Genomic DNA, 14067 nt, shown 5'->3' on the forward strand with positions numbered 1-14067 from the left:
ATCAACCGTGTGTCTAACTCTGCCCTCATGAGGAAGCAAATAAACTTTCAAATTTTAGTTATACAATGTACAACTAATCTAGGAAAAGAAAAATTCCAAAATAACACCAGTCTTTATCTCCTTGTCCTGGCATCGATTCCAATTTCTCTGAAATTCTTCTTACCATTGAAATCAAATAATGTCTGTTCAGGAGAGGTGTAGTTGGTGATTGCACAACCCATGCTCCACAATAGACTCTCACTCTCTGTGTAGACACTCTTACAGGGAGTATCCATTGTCTCTCAAAACTGAAAAGGTTCTCATTATTGTATACGTGTGCATGCGTGTGACTTGGTTTTATGGCACATCAACCTTTTTTGGATTTACCGTATTTTGGCGTATAAGGAGACCATCAGATAAGACGAGGTACAAAACTGGAGCAAATTTTAATAGATTTATCATATACATTGTTTGTATAAGATGACTGCTAAATCACTGCTAGGTTAGAGATTGCAACACCCGGTATCTTATGAAATATTGGTTTTTAAAGATGATTTTTTAACTAAGGGTCGTCTTATACGCCGGAATATACGGTATTTACTTTCCAAACAAAATACTTATGTATTATTTAAATTATTCCGACTACTGTTCTCACTTTGAATGTTATTCTTATAACGTTTTGGCCGATGTAACCTCTGACCTTCTTCAGGTGTATCTTGTCGAACTCGGGAATCTTTCTGTCAAACTCGGGAATCTGCATGGAATTTCAAATAGAAACCTTTATTTAATCCACATACTTCCTTCAACTTTTTGCCTCCTTTGCATAAAAGTAAATTAAACTAAATATAGCCCACGTTATGATCCCTTTACATTGAGCAGCTGTTTTCCACATGACATATATAAATATAATAATTATTATATTATAAATATCAATTAATAAATATTTCTAAAATTTCAGTTTCTTTGGGATATTTGGAAAATTTTTTTTGGTGGGGTGGGGAGGCATAGTATGGGTAGACACACCCATTTGAAAATTCAAATATTTTAGATTTATATTAAAGTTGATTCATAGTCATTAGATATCAATTAAAAAATATTCCCTGAATTTCTATTTCTTCTTAAGTTTCCACTTAAGCTTAAGTCTTAAATTTTAGAAATTTTCTAGAATCAAAATTTTGTAATAGATTTTGATCAAAATTCAACTAAAGATTTTAGCCATAAGGTTTATTATCATTATATCTATATGCTAATCTTCATAAGAAGGCATAAAAGTGATATAATACAACACACCACTCAATGATAAGTTCCAGGCTTAACTAATAACAACAAATTTTAGGCAAAATTCGACTTTATTCATCAACATACTTTTCTTCTAGGTCAATCTTTCCTCCATCATTGACGCCCTCAGCTTTATGTATTTCTCCATTTACCCTCTACTCCCATACAAAAAATGTATAGCCATCATAAAGTGACAGAAAAACAAAAAGGTCAAAAAGAAGCTTTTTATTGTTTGTTTTTATATAAAAATAGTATTATACATTCGTATCACAAAAATAAAGAGAATCAAAACTTTTGTAAATAAAAAATTATGAAATTAATTTGCATAACAAAAAATAATGAACAGAAGCCTTACCAGTGGGAACACTGCTGATTCGTTGAGTCAATCAGTTTGTTTATGCTGACAAGACTACTCTCATATCATCATCAGCTTTCAGGCGATTTCTGACCTTTGTCATTTTTGCTACTAAACTTGAGAACCCCGATTCACATAAGTGCTTAGTGAAAAAAAAAAACAAAAAAAAAAAAATTTTTTTTTAAATTAAAAAAACAAACAAAAAAAAACAAGCATTCAGAAGGCATGCTAAGTAAAGAGTGGGAATGAATCTGTGAATTTTATCTAAAAAATTAACACCAAACGTTTCAAATTCTTCTCTAAGAATAACAGAAGATTGAAGATCAATCAGTTCATCTTTTACTTGGCTGCCATCTTTTATTTTTGACAGTTCAGTGGCAAAAGGTCCTGTTATCCATCTCTCTGCTGGAATCATGTCTTTTGAAAACTAGCCATTAAAGTGATTCTTCAAGATATTCAAATGGTCTGTGATGTCTTCATTTATCCCAGGTAACACACCAGGACTTTCACTAATGACCTCATCCAAATCATTTAAGCACGACTATATAATTTTTTTACCCCCTAGAGGTAAATTCACCCCTGGTTGAGAACCTCTGTTCTAGAGTGATATGTTCATGCCTTTTTTTTTTTTTTTTTTTTTTTTTTGTAGAATGGTTTGCCTTTGATCTCCACATATACACCTCAGTTTCTGATATCATTTCTTCATTAGGTCAAATCTCCTTTTATCTTTTTTTCCGGGGGCATTTCTTTGAGATCTGCAAACAGCCGGAAGTCACTGAGGATCAGATTTAGAGAATAAGGTGGGCGTGGAAGCAATCTGAAGTGCAACTCATATAGTTTTGCAATCATTGCATCAGTTAATTAGTTAAGAATGAATCATATACATGTATTGTTGCAGAAGAGTGAAAGGTGGGCGTGAAGGTCTCAATCGATCATCCATCTAATAAGATATATACAAGGCAAAGGTTATAACAGCAACAGCAAAGAAGGGTGACAAACACAGATATTCGGTTTAAGACGATAGGGTATCATGTTTTATTGTTTACCAAGAAAAAAGGTAAAATGTACGGCAATGGATTCAGGATCATCTAGAGCGAGAACTGGCGTCTCGCAGGTAGAGATTCTTTTGTTCGTGTGGTAGGAACTGGTAGCTGGACGTCAGTGGGTGCTGGAGCTAGTAGTCGGACTTCAGTGGGCCGCAGGAGCTGGTGGCTGGAAGCTTTGGAGCTACAGGAGTGAGCTGGAATTGCTGGAAGCTGCAGAAGTGAAATGGAGTCACTCAAAGCTGCAAGGATGAGCTGGAGGCACTGCAGGAATAAGCTGGAGATGCTGCAGTATAAACATATCTAACTTTTTGTCAAGGTAGATATATAACATGAAAATCAACATATCGAAATCGGTTGTTCAGATAGGCATACTGAAACCAAGCTGAATTAAGAAATCAAACCTCGAACATATATAATGCATCATTCAATAAATCCCGGGACGACCTAATAAAATAACTTTTAGACAAAATTCGACTTTCTATTCCTCAGCATAGTTTCATGAGAGTGATATACGGATTGCAATACTTCTTTAAAAGTTCAATGTTTTTTTTTATAGAATGATTTGTCTTTGACCTCAAAATCTGTCTCAGTTTCCAATATAACTTCATTAGAGCCAAATCTATTTCTCCCATTCTTTTGAGGTCTGCAAACAACCAGTAGTCTCTAGTGGCAGATCTAGAGAATAGGGTGGGTCCAGAACACAGTTAAAATGCAATTGATATAGTTTTGTAATCATTGCGATCAACTTGTGACATGGTGCATTGTCTTTGTCACAAAAACATTTTGTTTTCTTCATTTGTGTCTGTTTTGAGTGATATCTTTCCTCAAGCACACAAAATGATATATAATATTCGTTATTGATGCTTCTTCTTTTCTCAAGGTCATTGATGAACAAAAAAAAAAGTGCATGACAAAATAGGCAGCCAAAACCTTGCCTGCTGGTGTTTGCATCTTTGGCCACTTTGGACAACTTCCACTTGCTGCTGTGCACTCATCTGTAGTGATGGATTAATGTTTCATTCATTGTCACATCGTGAAGCAAAAAATTCCTATTTGCTTCATTAAAAGCTATAAACATTCTGAATTGTTGACGTGTTTTTGATCGACTGTGAACAAATGCAGTACCCATTTTGACAAATGTTGATGAGAAATGATGAATATGTGCCGTGGTCTCTTGCTCTGGTAAGGGCCATTTTGGATGAGGATAGTGTCTTAAGTATTAGTAAGAACCACACCAACATTTGATATAAATTAGGATGAAATGTTATGCTTTAGTGAAGGAAGAAAATGAAGGCTGTACATACAGGCATGCAGGAATAGAAAAAATAGAAACATTGAGAGAATAGAAGGGTCACCAGTTAGTTAGTGCTAACTAAAAACATGAAGAGAGTTTCATAAATGAAAATTTGAGAAAAACGAAATTTAAAAGCAAAACTTTTTTTTATATCAATAATTGTATAAATATACTAGCAGAGTGATCCGATATTGCCCGGGATTGAATGATGATCAATGAATGCTTTACACTTCTATATTTTTGTTGTCATCAAAATTGGTGAAATCGCCTATTTTTCAATCAAATTGATTGATTGCCTGCCCATCGCAGTGCACTGGGAGGAAGCTTCACATGGCTCCCTGCAGTGATTTAGTCAACAATACATTGTAGTCTACATTGCACAGTAGAGAACCTACTGTTGATTTTATAAAATTATTTTTTGTACAGAATGGCTTGAATTAAAGTTTAAAATGGAAAAGTCAAGTATCATGCTTCAATTGTGTTCTAAACAAAAATATTAATTTGGAATGCGTCTCTGTCAAAAAGAAAAAAATGTTTCGGCTTGTGTGATACTAAAACTTCTCACACGCACTTGTGTAAGGTGTTAGGTCAAAATCGTCTGTTTCTTCTTCCATTGGATTATTTTGATTATCGATATGTATCAAAGACATTCTGATACAAAACCTATCCAAGAACACTGCCAGACACATAAAGTACCTTTGTGTGAAATTTCATACAAAATCGGCCCAGCCGTTTTCGAGTCTATAGGAAACGAACTCACCCACGGACAAAGTTTCTTTCATATAATAGTAGAGATGTTCATAGGGAAAACACGTGTTTGGTAAAGAAAGTTGAATAAGTAGTCCCGAGTAGTTATCTTGTGATGTGGTTCCTAGCTTTGGTAAGGATCATTTTGGATAACGATAGCATCTTAGGCATTGCCAAGAACCACAGCAACATTTAATATAAATTGGGATGGAATATTATGTTTTATAGGAAGTTCTTAGTTTGTGACAGTTTACTATTTTTACATAGACTTGTTACTTTTGGGGTTTAAAACGATTTTAATGATCGAAAATATTTTTAGTTAACATGCCTCTGTAAAAACTTACTTGCTCTTGAAAGAGACAAAGAAAGCGAATCTCAACAAAGTGGAGAAAGAAAGAAGGTAAGCTATTAATGCCCATTTGTTTTTTAGAATTCATTTGAATCATTTAGCGATTAAGTTGCCACAAATACACTGTCTTCTAATATCCAACTCCTCTCCTATCTATTGCAATCTTAATTTACGATCAGCCAACGTGGATTTATAGCCGGTTTTTTTTTTTTTTTTGGTTTTGGTTTTCTAGAATTCCGGGAAGACTACTGAAATCGAGCAACCTAAGCATTAAGGATCATTTGTGTCTGTACAACAGTGTTTAAAGTCAGCATACCACTTCTTAACTATTACTTTTGACAGAGCAAAATCCAAATAACACTTATCAAGCCATTACTTTGCTTAAACAGTTTTTTTTTTTTTCTCATCAGGTGTTAGAATTATTTGTACTCAAACTTTGTAAGGTAATTTGCATAAAGCCACTTATGCAAATTACTCACTATTTCTTGGAGTTGCTTGCAACAATAAAAAAGAAAAAAAGATTAACAGCGAGCACTTCTCAGAAATTACTCTCTTTTTCTGCAACAAACAGAAACTCCTCCAGAACAACTGTTTTGGAAACTTTAACCTTTACTTGTAAATATACGTTATTTTAAATACAAGAATTTTATTGTGTTATTCTTTCTCAAAATTAACCAAGTTGTTCAGATAACAAGGAACCAAGAAAAGAGAGGTGCGTTAGAAATAAAAAAAAATTTCCAACACAGAAAGCAATACTTTTATCAACACATGAAATTTAGATTCTTCTACTGTTTTGAAAATTTGCAACAGTGGCTTCACTTAAATGACTGTAATTTGTAAACTAAGAATCCGATTGGGCTCAAAGTTCAACACGTGACATTTGAAAGGTAGTACTTTATAAAAAATAATTTAAATTTTTATTCATGGTGCAATCTATATGGCAGGATCGGAATTTATTGAACGATGTGTTATATTTCCACTGTTTTGAAAATTTACAATAGCTTCACTTAAATGACTGTACTTTGTAAACTAATAATATGATTGAGTTAAAATTTTGCTATGTGCCATTTGAAGGTTAGTACTTTATACAAATTATTGAAATTTTTGTCATGGCGCCATCTATTTATCAGGGGCAGAACTTATTGAACGATGTGTTTTGTACTGTTGCATAAATAATTAAATACTCGGTTTATTTCTCCTATAACACTAAATTACTGTGTGTGTGTGTGTGTGTGTGTGTGTGTGTGTGTGTGTGTATATAAGTAAGTAAGTAAGTAAGTAAGTAATAAATAAATATATATATGGATGGGTAAATCTTGCCAAGCTTGATAATGATTCGTCGAATATAGCCTATTTACCTTTGGCGTTTATATTACTTTATTTTATGTTATGAGTGTCTTCATTGTGTCTTGTTAGAGCGTGTCATTACATGCGAAACGAAACCCGAAATGGCAAATCAATTGTCTGTGAACATTTCGAGAAATTCTTATTGTTCACAATACAAGTTAACACACTTGAGGTTTTCTTCATGACGCCAAAAAAGAATGAAATGATATCCGTTACGTCTCGTCATGCACATGTCCGTCACCTAGCAAGGTTGTGGCCGGGCATGGCGGCGTAGTGGGAAGAGGGTAAATGTGACATTTATTTCTTCCTTATACTTGATATAAAAACGCCACAATAAACTCTATCACAATATGTATTTGCACCCAACTGCATTAATTTGAGAACAGAGCTGCCAGTATGACAGATTCTAAAACATATTTTATTATTTACTATTTGTAGTGGTAGTGACTTTCATATATATATATATTATAATAAAATAGTATTTCTGTTTGTTTGTTTGTTTACGATTTGATTAATATGTACAAAAGGTACACTGTTCCACAAATTAATTTTCATAAAACAAACGAACATTTACATACTTACATTCCAGCATAATTTCTATATATACTATCTATTCAAAGAAAATCTACATTCAAGGAGTAACCTCATTTGCATATTTCATTAAAGAAGATGCCTGTTTTAATAATTGGCCCCATATCATTGTTTGTTGCAATAAAATTGTCTTCAATATTTAGAAATATTAACAAAAGTTTATTTATTTATTTATTTTCAATTCAATTTATTTTCGATTATTTCAATTATTATTAGCCTACACCAGTTGCTTTTAAAAAAGGAAGTAGGTTTATTTATTTAAGCTGTGAGAGTTATTTTCCCTTTAAGATATTTCCTGTTTAATTTTCATAGACGAAAATGGATGTATTTTATGCTTCCATAAATCCAACATGTGATCAACTTTCAGGAAATTAGTAAAATATTAGGATATTCAAAGTATCTTACCTAGTATACCCAGGTTGAAAAATATTGGCAGGCGAAGTGTGTAGTTGCATACTAGGTAAGATACTCTGAATATCCTAATATTTTACTAATTTCCTGAAAGTTGATCACATGTTGGATTTATGGAAACAGTACTGTATGTGGATGATTGTATATATATATATATATATATATATATATATATATATATATATATATATATATATATATATATATATATATATATATATGGCCGGTCGGGTTTCAATCCTGGCTTGAGGTAGTTGCCTGTCTAGCCAAACTGATGAGCATATATATATATATATATATATATATATATATATATATATATATATATAAAAGTGTGTGTGTCTGTGTGTCTGTGTACATTTCCCTACGCAATAACTCTGTCAATTTTAAGTCTACAGACTCGAAATTTGATATACAGAGTACTGAGATTTGGGAAAATCTTTGTGATCGGTTTTCGGCCAGAAATTACGCTGTTAAGGGGTCAAAGTTCAACGATTTGACCTTTGAGAACTTTACCAAACTCCTCTGACAATTTTGGGTCTAAACACTTGAAATTTTAGATATAGATTCCTTGGACATGGATCTAACTTAATAACTGAATTTGAGCCCAAAACAATAAATGTGAAGGGGTCATAATAGGGGTCAAAGTTTAAAAAAATTGACCGCTTTTTTTTTTTTTTTTGCTCAACATACACCTCCAAACACCCGGGCAGCGCCGGGCTGAAATGCTAGTATATATATATATATATATATATATATATATATATATATATATATATATATATATATAAACGTAGAAATATACATAATAAAAAATATGGTACTTGTACAGTTTAATCAAGACATTAAAAAATGAAAATATCGAAAAAAAAGTTATATTGCATGTATCCGCTATGGAACGAAGTTCTCTGAAAAAAAATTTCACTTAATTTCATCAAGGTTTTTTTTACAGTGAAAAAACAATTTGTTATGATACCGAGCAAAAGGTTCGATTTTTAGGAAGAAAAGCTAATAAAGATGGGGGGGGGTATCAGCGCTTTACATGGAGTTATCTCCCCGTGGCATGTTCAACAAATTCCATAATGGCTGACTCCAACATGCTCTCATAAGAACATGTTTTTCCGCTGTAAAAAAAAACTACTCAATCAAATTAAATGAAATTTTTTTTTCAGAGATCTTCAGTCCAAAACGGATATGTACAATCTAACCTTTTTTTCGATATTTTCATTTCTTAATGTCTTGTACAAGTACCAAAAATATTCATGTAATAAATAAGGTTATAGTTAAGCAAAGTTTAATTATAACTAAATAACTAAAATTATCGTATAGAAATTCAATAAATTTAATAATTAGTTTCGTATAAAATAAACCTAAATACATACATTCGTTATCAATATCATCTAAGAAAATAAACATAAACTAATTATAAATAATAAATTAATAAAATATTAAATAAGATATTTTTTATGTTAATTATAACAATATGATCATAATTTATTATTATGTAGATTTAGCGTTGGTGACTCTATATCAAAATTCAAAGATGGCATAACTGAAAGAAAACACAATTGCACCTTCTGATTTTCGAATTTTGAATTTCGAATTCGGATCAGATTTGCACATATTTCCTTATTTTCTTTTCAAGTTGATTTTCTATTCTTCTAATAAGTAAGGGTGGGAAAATTTTTTTAAATTGTCATAATAATTACATGAATGACTCTGCGCTACGAAACAGGTGCTGTCAAGAATTGAACATTTTAACATACTTAAAGAAATAAACGGCAAGATGAACAACACCTGGTCGCCAGCACACAGAACCAAACAAATTAAATTTTGTCTCGTCAAACCATAGGATATGGTTCCAGTAATCTATGGGTTTTTTCGGGCTTTTTTGTGTAATGCCTTCAGAAGAGACTTCCTGTTGGGGTGACAGACATACACACCAATTTGAGGAGTACAAAGATAAGTGTCATGCCTACAGTCAAGCATGGTGGTGGGAATGTTATGGTCTGAGGTTACATGAGTACTGCAGGTATTGGAGAGTTACATTTCATTGAGGGAAACATGAGCTCCAACATGTACTGTCAAATACTGCAATAAAGCATGATCCCCTCTCTCCAGAAAATGGATCACAGAGCCGTGTTCCAGCATAACAATGACCCAAAACACACATCCAAGACAACCACTGCTTTACTGAAGAAGCTGAGGGTAAAGGTGATGGACTGGCCAAGCATGTCTCAAGACTTGAACCCAATAGAACATCTTTGGGGCAGCCTCAAGCAGAAGGTGGACATGCACAAATTCTCAAATATTGACCTGCTCCGTGACATCATAATTAAAGAGTGGAAGAGCATTCTAGTGGCTACATGTGAAGCTCTGGTAAACTCCATTCCCAGGAGAGTAAGGACAGTTTTGTGAGGATAAGGGTTAAAGAGTGTACAGTAGAAATTGGACAATAAAGTAATCGTTAGTAATGGAGATTCGGTAAATTTGTTAACATATGGAACGGCTCATCAAGAACTTGTTTACGTTAGACTTGAAGACAACCATATTGTAGTCAGCTGGAAAACAGAAAAACGGAAGACAATTCCATAGGCGTGCAATTCTAAGAAAGAAGCTTTGCTCATGGAATCTACATTTAGGTTTAGACACAGATAAAGAGTGGGGGAAATTAGTGATAGTGTTTTCTGCTAGACGGGTGTTTCTTGTGAAAATATATATATATATATATATATATATATATATATATTGTCCTTGTGCGAAAGCGCTGAACAAAATGTTTTCTATCCTTTTGACTTTCTTACTAATAGGTGCTTTTGCTTGCAAAGAGATAATTTGGTAGATCTTACATTTCTATTGTTTTTTGATGTTTTCAAATTTTTATCTCGATTTTTTTCATTATGTACTGAATATTTTTTAATAAACCTTTAAAGAATATGTTCCTTATTTCATTCTACTCACTTGTTTTTTAGATACTTTAAAAATTTTACCCTTGTAAAAGTTATATAGAAGTTTCTGCTTTGAAATTTTAAGATTTTTTATTTTTAAGACATTACATACAATGAGAAGGTGGCAAAGTGGCAGGAGGAGGAGAACTACATATGAAGAGAGAAAGAGAGAGAGAGAGACACACACACACAGATGTATACACATAGGGAGTGAAAAACAACTATTGCTACGACTATTACATCTGTGATTGTTAAGGGGCGGGTTAGAAACTAGGTTTTACTATGGTTTCGGACGCCTCCTTGTGTACATTTGTGATCTTTCAAATCAACACATTTCAGGTGAAAACATTATTATGTGCTTATGTGTAAAGTCGAAAGTAGTAAAAATTCCGAAAATTATAAAAAATGAATGAATAGAAAAATAATTACAAAAAGCTATGAGGGGGTTGAATCGATAAGTGGTATTTTAAACTAACCCATTTTAGGTGAAAACATTATTAAATACTTACCTGTCATGTCGGAATTAGTATAAATTCCAAAATTTATGGAAAATGAATTATTAGAAAAATAATTACAAGAAAACATAGAGTGCTAATATAGATTAGGGCACTTTTAAACTAATACATTTTAGGTGAAAGCATTCTTATATACTTACTTGTCATGACTAAATTATTATAAATTCCAAAAGTTATGCGAAATGAATCAATAGAAAAATAACTACAAGAAAACCATAAGGTGCTTGTGTAGATTAGTGATCATTTATACTAATGCATACCAGGTGAAAACATTGTGTACTTACTTGACATGTCGAAGTATAAATAGTATAAATTCTAAAAATTATGGAAATGGATGAACTGGAAAATAATTACAAAAAAATGTAGGGTGCTTGTGTACATTAGGAATCTTTAAAACCAACGCATTTTAGGAGAAAACATTATCATGTTAAAATTAGTGTTCTATTTTAGCGTTTTATCTAATTGTGCATTATTTAATTCTTATTTAACGGACTGTTGTTCTCATGTCTTAAATGCCTGTCTTAATGGTTATGACTTGTCTAGTCTGTGTGTGTGTGTGTGTGTGTGTGTGTGTAAAAACATGTAATTCACAGTACATTTAAAACGACATACCTGTTGATGCGTGGCCTTCCGTCTTTTGGCTGCTGCCTGGGGGATTCGCCAACGTCTTAGGGAACTGGATTCTGCTTTAACAAGCCACATACAAGACAGACACAAGACGATGTATTTTTTTTTAGATATATTGGCTTATTTCACTCCCACGCATCTCATCATCCACAGCATAGAATGAAATCGACGATCTTGGACTTGTGGCATTTCTCTGCATCCATTTAGAGACTTTTGCCCCCTTATGGGGAGACCTGTTTAACCTGTCTTACTTCTTCAGTGTCTCAAATTCAACTCACTAAATTTTACTCTGCTTATTTAAGCCAGAACCCCTGACACCCATTCGGATGCTTCCGGTACAAACTGATCGGTCAACCAGTTTGATACCTGTCACAACATTACTGTTTTACTCATTCTGTACCTGCAATGCTCGCTCAACTTTTCCCACGATTCAATCTGTTATTTACTCTGCTAGATAGATAGATAGACAATTAGATAGACAGATAGATAAATAGATAACAGAAAATTAAATACTTCTACCCGGTATTGCCCGGTGTTGCCTGGCATTTACCTAACATGGAAAATGAATCAATGGAAAAATAATTTAATTTTAGAAGTGGATAAAAACTTGTTTGCTTGTAATGTAAATTCAGGGCTTTCAGTCGTGTTTGAAAAGTGTGACTTTTATTTTTTCACTGCTCACTTATACAATTGTTTTCGCTTATTCATTATATTTTGCTTGAAAGTGGTATTTGAAAGTGGTACATAAACTTGATTTTAATGATAAGATAATGAGAGATAAAGAAATAAGTTTTAACAGAAATATGTTACATACACTTTTTTAATACTGCGTTGTTATTTATGGCCCATGTCAATAATCTGAAACAAACTCTAGAGCAATAAATTCTTAATACAGTAGGATACTGGTAAATAAAACATGCTACATAAAATAGTGCTCAATTTCATGGATGCAACAGGTGCATGCAATGATGCAGTAGGTCACTTTGAAAGTGGAAGATGTTGCATCCAAATGTACTCAATATTCTAGATACAGTTGGTATGTATTATAATTTTACTCTTATTAAGTGTTATCTTGAATTGAACAGTGCTCAATAACCTAGATAGAATATATATGACATCAGAGATGTGGTGGAAAAACAGAAAAGCAGATTTAATTGCATGTTTTTCTTTTTTACTGTTTTTATACATTTTCATCAGATTTTAATCAGTTTTTTTATTACAAAAAAAAAAACTTTACTTTTTCTACCAAGAAAAATATTCAAACAAAAAATAATTTAAACTCGGGAGTTGAGCAGCAATAGTTCTGTTTACATTACACTAGAACTTCTGCATGTCATAACAGTCAGGGAATCAGGAACCTGGAAGGGAGTTCCAAAGTTTAGCAGTCCTAGGAAAAAAAACTATTGGAGTAGAAGGCTTTCTGGCATTTGGAGATCTCTACTGAAAAAATAAAAGTCACACGGCCTCGAAAACACTATTGAAAGCCCTGAATTTAAAGGATACTGGTCAATAATACATGCTACATAAAATAGTGCCCAATTTCATATCGGAATTAGTATAGATTCCCAAAATACTATGACTTCGGACACCTCCTTGTGTACATTTGTGATCTTTCAAATCAACACATTTCAGAGAAATTTTCCATGTTTTTTTTTATATAAACTTTAAAAATAAAGGCACAAGATTTAATTTGAAATTTATCAATTTTCAAAATACACTTTTGATTTTGTTAACCCGTTCTCATAGGAATTTCCAAGTTTGCAATAGCTTACTACTTTCACATGTATGTGTTACTTTTGGAGGTTTCGTTGGGAATATTTTGAGTTCACACGTTACTGTAAAAACCAACAATGAAGAGAGTGAATCTCAAAACGAATCTGTGATATATACCATGCACTGGATAAGACATGGGAGGCAGGGCAGTAACCCTAGATATATCTAAGACTTTTGACTGTGTATGACACGATGGTCTTCTCATGAAAATCAAATCATATGATATTACTGGACGAATACTTAACATAATTAAATCCTTCTTAAATAAGAGAAGAATTCAGGTTGTCCTCGATAATTGTTTGTCAAAACAATATGAGATAAATGCGGGTGTACCTCAGGGGTTGATCCTTGGACCTTTATTATTCCTAATATTCATAAATGACCTCCCTGATAAAATTGTCTCTGCGATAAGTATATTTGCTGACGACATCACTCTCTATAATAGGTATGAAGAGAAAACGAATGAACACATATCCAAGGCAATGGTGGAAACCCTAAGGGAAGACCTCCAATCTGTAGTGGAATGGGAACAAAAATGGATAGTTACATTCAATGCTTCCAAGATTAAGCTTCTTTCCTTTAATAACAACAAGAAATCTTCTCAATCACTGATAGCCATGGATAATGATACATTACCTGAAAGTACTTTGTTCAATTATTCAAACTGCTTGGCTTAACATTGACAAGGAACATGAGTTGGAACAGATACATCGAGGGCATTGCCAAGGCTGCTGCAAAGAAGTTGGGTTCTCTCTACTGTGCTAGAAAATTACTTATGCCTGAGAGTATCCTGTATCTCTACAAGAC

Source organism: Euprymna scolopes, chromosome 10, assembly GCF_053919585.1.
Source record: "Euprymna scolopes isolate OS-2025 chromosome 10, ASM5391958v1, whole genome shotgun sequence".
NCBI classification, from domain to species: Eukaryota; Metazoa; Mollusca; class Cephalopoda; order Sepiida; family Sepiolidae; genus Euprymna; species Euprymna scolopes.